Raw genomic sequence first — 6,152 nt, forward strand, 5'->3', positions numbered from 1 at the left:
CCCCCTTGGAGTTTCTTTTATAGTAGCACTAAGGAACTAAGAAACCATCTCTGGATTCCCATGGCTAAGGTCAAGCATGGACCTCTCTTATATAGGCTAGACCACAGAAGCAGGAAGGGCCCCATTCTCCAGAGACTTCCCTTGCTATACTGTATGGACTGGCATGAGGGAGATAACAGTGGACCAGAGAGGCCCAGACAGTTTAGAGTCTATTCCTCAGCACTACCTTTTTTGTTTGGTTTGGTTTGGTTTTAAAACAGTGGCCATTGGCAAATGGTGCAGTTGAGCAGAATCTTTTACCAACTGTTTGCTGTTTTAAGCACAACTATCCAAATTGTTGGTGTTAAGTGCTACCAAGTCTGTATAGGGTTTCCAAGGAGTGGCTAGTGAGTTTGAACCCGCAACCTTATAGTTCAAGTCCAGCTTGTGGTCCAGTGCGTTATCCAGCCCTGTCACACCAGGACTCCACTATCTACATATGTATTTATAAACCAAATACAGGTAAACTGTGATGAAGTTCTGATGTTAACAATCAAGCTCTCCACCACTTACTCATTGACTGACTTTAAGGTGCTTAATCCCTCTGAGCCTCAGGGCATCTATAACAAGATTACCCCATTCATATGTTAATGAACATGGTGCAGCAACTATACCCCCAGGTATCCTTTGACTTCAGGACTCTGACACTTTTAGCCAGAAATAGGATTTTTCCTTTTATTTGTAGAAAGAGCTCATGTTTGATGTTAGATTGATCAGCATAAAAAACTTTTGTTCTATCTATTCTTAATCTGTGTTGCTGTTGTTGTTAAGTGCCATTGAGTCTAGTCGGTTCCAACTTATAGCAACCCTGTATAGGATTTTCAAGGAACAACTAGTTGAGTGCTTATCTAGGACAACAGGACTATCTCTGTGGCCATATGTAAATTTCTTCCATGCACCTCAGTTTCCTTATCTGTAAAATGGCTCTCTATAGCTCTTATTAATTAAAAACAGGTATAAGGGATCTGGCCATGGAAATTACTATAACAGGTCATTCTCCTTCTGGCTCTCCAACCTGCCTTGCTGCTTTGCTGGAGTGCTCACCCGAGGACCCAAGCTGGCTGCGGAGAGCTTTTGTCACCATCATCTGTGAAGCTTTCCATTTAGGCTTCTCCACCATGACCCAGAGCCCTGATAGTGTGGTGGGATAAGCTGTAACTAACTGCAAGATTGGCAGTTCAAACCCACCAGTTGCTCTGTGAGAGAAAGAGGAGGCTATCTGTTCCTATAAAAGTTATAGTCTTAAAAACCCTGTCTGTATAGTCTCTATGAGTTGGAATCTACTCGATGGCAGTGGGTTTGGTTTGGTTTGTTATGACCAGGAGACTCTCTCAACTGCACTACTGGAGTGCAGACTTCAGGCAAAGCCTGTATTTCATCCTTGCCCAGCTATGCATGAAATGTAGTAGTCACTGGCCACCTTCCTCCTGATTCCCTGACTCTTGAGTTTATACATTCTCTGTTTAACAGTGACCAGGTCTGGATGGTGATAGGTGAGACTGAATTTAGGCAGACTGAGCTTGGACTAATCATCTGGATGATTAGGCCGGGTGCTCCTCTGGTGGGAGATCCTGTGTAGGTAGCACATTCTGAGGGTAGTACCCTCTTGGGTACTTGGGTAATATGGCTGTTGGTTTACTCAGATCCCCATTTATCTGACTCATCCATCCTGTAACTAGTAAGGCTCATACACACTCCCTTCTCTAGAAACCTGACCTCGGTTGATGAGAACAATCCTGTTGGGAAATACCTGGGAACTTACATCTTTTTCCTCTCTTCAAGTCAGCTCCTTAACCTTATATATATGGCACTGTAGGATAAGCACAGGGCTGTTAACCACAAGGTGGGTGGTTCAAACCCACCAATTTCTCCTTGGAATCTAACCAGCTGCTCCCTATGAGTTGGAACCGACTCAACAACATTTCACAACAATATAAATATATAGTCCTAGTGTGGCACTGCAGGATAATGCACTGGATCATAAGGTTGGTCTGAACCCACCAGCCACTCCTCAGAAACCCTATACAGGGTCCCTATGAGTTGGAACTGACTCGACAACACTTAACAGAAACATCCTGCAGAGCCACATGTGGACATATATGATGGTGGTGATTATATGGCGTGGAGTTGATTCCGACTCATAACGACTCTTTATAGGGTTACTGCAGCTATAAATCTTTACAGGATCAGAAAGTCTCTTCTTTCTCCTGTGGAATGACTTGTGGTTTTGAACTGCTGACCTTGCAGTTAGCAGCCTGACTTGTGACCACTACCCTACCAGAGTTCCCTAGGATATATATCAATGTTCATAAATATATGGAGTCCTGATGTGGTGCTGTGGGCTAATGTGTGGGACTGCAAAATCAGTTTGAACCACAAGCTTGGTGGTTCAAGCTCACCAGCTGCTCCTTGAAAACCCAATGTAGGAAACCAACAGCCAACATTACTCTTAATGAAGAGAAACTGAAAGCCTTCCCTTTGCTAATAGGAGCCAAACAAGGATGCCCTTTGTCACCACTCCTGTTCAATATTGTGTTGGAAGTCTTAGCCAGAGCTGTAAGGCAAGATAGGTAAATTAAAGGCATCCAAATTGGCAAAGAGGAAGCAAAATTCTCTCTATTTGCAGACTATATGATCCTAGACATAGAAAACTACAAAGATTCAACAAAAAAGCTACTAGACATCATTGGAAGATTCAGCAAAGTAGCAGGATACAGCAAGATCAACATACAAAAATCAGTTGGAGTCCTCTATACTAATAATGACAGTGCTGAAAAGGAAATTAGGAATGCCATACCATTTACAGTAGCCACCTAAAGGATGAATTATTTAGGCATAAATGTAACCAGACAAACAAAAGACCTATACAGATAAAACTACATAACCCAATATAGGGTCATTATGAGTGGGAACTAACTCGATGACATTTAACAACAACAACAAATATATAGATTGTTGTTAAGTGCTGTCGAGTCTGTTCCAACTCATAGGGAACAGCTGGTTGTCCTGGTATGGTGTGGTGGGTTAGTGCTCTGGACTGCAAAGTCAGTTTGAACCACAAGGTCGGAGGTTCAGGCTCATCAGTTGCTCCTAAGAAACCATACACAGGGTTGCTATGGGTTGGAACTGACTCAATGGCACTTAACAATAACAGCAACTATATATATACATACACACACACACACATATATTCCTGGTGTGGTACTGTAGGATAAGCACTGAACTGTGAACCACAAGGTTGGTGAACCACAAGGTTCAAACACAACCTTGGAAACCCTATATAGGATTGCTATGATGGTACTTAACAACAGTAATAGCTACTCCATACCCCAGTGTCTAGCATATATAAGATGCTCAATAAGTGCTTTTTATCTGGATGAATTAAGTAGTGAATAAAAGGATAGTTGCATTTCCTTTGAGTTCTTAGCCACGTCAGTCAGTAATCAGACAGGGGTATGGGATAGAACGTTTAAAAAAGCCCACCAAAATTCTTCCCCACTGAGTTTTGAGTTAGTGATGAAGATAGATAGTATGACTGATCAGTTCTATGACCCAAGAAACACAGAGTTCTGCCTTCCCCATACTTGAATAATTGAGGAAAAGACCTAAAAATGGGGCAAGTATAGGTAGTGAGTGAATATATGGGTTGGAGGTTAGGTAATGTGGTGCGGTGAATTACTTGGTGTGGCTCATCTACCCACAGTCTTTGTAATTCCCACCAAATAGGTATATGGAATTCTTAACATGGGCTTGGTCAGTTTTGTCATCCCACTGAGTATAAAATGAAGCATTTCAGACACAGGAGCAGGGATCCCACTACAATTACTAAAGATGAACCAGGAATGGAGTACATCCATTGGGCCCTGAAATTCCTGCATGTTGAACCACCTCAATCCAGAAGACAGCTATGACACCAGAGTTGCTGTAGAGGAGTGGTAGCAGCAGAGCCAAGAGCACAAGACAGAGCAGTGGGCTTCCTGGAGCAAGACAGCAAAGTTTCTTCAGGCAGGAAGCTCACTTGTAGAGTGGGATACCTCCAGGCACTTAACTGAGGGAGTTTGGCTTGCTAAACTACAAAGCTAGAATTGAATGCCTTTAGGCTGAGGCTTATGGGGGTGTCCCTTGAGCATTTATTAGTAGTGTTAAAAGATCTATGCAGTATTTTCTAAGCAGGTCAAAGGCTAAGGGCTGCATGGCTGAGAGGCTGAAGCCCAAGAAGAGGTGTGCCTGGGCATGTCTGAGAGAGCTGTTGTCCAAAGAACTGTAACCTGAGCATTTCTGACTCTGTACTGTAGTCTGCTAGTTACCTGAATAAAGCCCATAATTGTGAGTATGGTTTGTGAGGTCTGTAGGACCAATGCAATGAATTATCAAACCCAGCAGAGAAGTAGAGAATACCATGGGAGGGAGAGTTGGTATCAGAATTGGTAAAGGAGGTTAGAGGGTGAAGGCATGTCTGACCTCCACCTTACAGGAATTGGCCTTGGGCTAATGTTAAATTTCATTTTCTTGGCCCTGGTGAAGCAAGAGGAGGTCAGAGGATACCCCACATCATTACAAGTAGAGTGTATATGAAGTAGGATGCAGTTGGTGATTGGATATGGGGCAGGAGTGAGCAGTCACTCAAGGAGTATGTAGTAACTGGTGGTAAGTAGATGAAAGGATAGGGTGGTGTTATGGATTGAATTGGGTCCCCCTAAAATATCTGTACTGGTGTGGCTCTGTGGCTTAATGCACCAAACTGCGAAGTCACTTTGAACTGTAAGATCAGCAGTTCAAGCTCACCAGTTGCTCCTCAGAAACTCTATACCGGGTCGCTATGAGTTGGAACCAACTCCGCGGCACACAGCCATCACCACCAATAGACTGAAGAAGAAAGCCCTGGTAAAACCAGAGGACAACACCCAGCCTGCAGGAGGCAAGCTAGGTGTGGGCTTTCCAACAGAAAATGTGGTTGCAGAAACAAACAAGGGAAGAGACTAATAACCAGAAAGGGGGGATTTCACTCCCTGATGGAAAATTGCTTCGCATAAAACATCACACCTGAGTGGCAGTGCCCACTGGAGGAAAGACCGATCACAATGTGATCTCTGGAGTATTTGGGAGATATTGAAAGTTGAAAACCCAAATCTGGAACTTTGGGATCCTAATGAAATTAAGAAGGGAGAAGGAGCTATCCTAGAAAGAGACAGGGAGCAATAAACAAAGGCCAAAGGTTCTGCCTGCCTAAGAGGTTTGTTGTTTTTTTTAAAGAAAAAAGTACGGACAAAAACACCAATACTGGAGAGAAATAAGGACGTTAACACCCTAAAAATTCCAATGTCCCAAAGAAAAATTATAAGACACACAAAGAAAAGGGAAACAATGGCCCATCCAATTAAACACAATGAAGGAAATGGAATCATCTATGAAGGAGCTCTGGTAGCGTAGTGGTTACGAATTGAGCTGTGAACCGCAAGGTCAGCAGTTCAAAACTACCAGCAGTTCCATGGGAGAAAGATGAGGCATTCTGCTCCCGTAAAGATTTACAGCCTCGGAAAGGAAACCCTGTGTAGGGTCGCTATGAGTCACAACCGACTCCACGGCACTTAACAAAAACCACAATGAAAGACTGAATGAAATCACATCTATGGAAGGTTGTAATACAATAGTGGTAAACATAAATTATTAAGGGAAAACATAGACAAAAATTTAAGGAAAACAATGCATGAAAAAAAATGAGAATCTAAAGACAAGATAAAGAATAAACTAACAGAAATATGGCCACCAAAAGGACAATAACTGAAATGAAAACACAATGAAGATTTGTAACAACAGATTTAATCAGGCAGAAGAAAGAACCAGAAAATTGGAAGATAATATAGTCAAAATTAGAGAGGCTGAAGAACAAGAATGGAGGCTCAAGAGTTTGAGCACAGTTTAATGGAATTATGGGATATCAAGAAACCTAGTATAAGCATATGGTGAGCAGTACTAATACCAGTGTGAGCAGAGCAATGCCAAGGTTGTGAGTTCAATCCTCACCTGGAGCTTTTCCATTTAGGAGTCCTGGTGTGTAGGGTAAGCACTGGACTGCTAACCACAAGGTTGGTGATTCAAACCCACCAGTTGCT

This window comes from Chrysochloris asiatica, unplaced genomic scaffold (assembly GCF_000296735.1).
Source record: "Chrysochloris asiatica unplaced genomic scaffold, ChrAsi1.0 scaffold00304, whole genome shotgun sequence".
NCBI classification, from domain to species: domain Eukaryota; kingdom Metazoa; phylum Chordata; class Mammalia; order Afrosoricida; family Chrysochloridae; genus Chrysochloris; species Chrysochloris asiatica.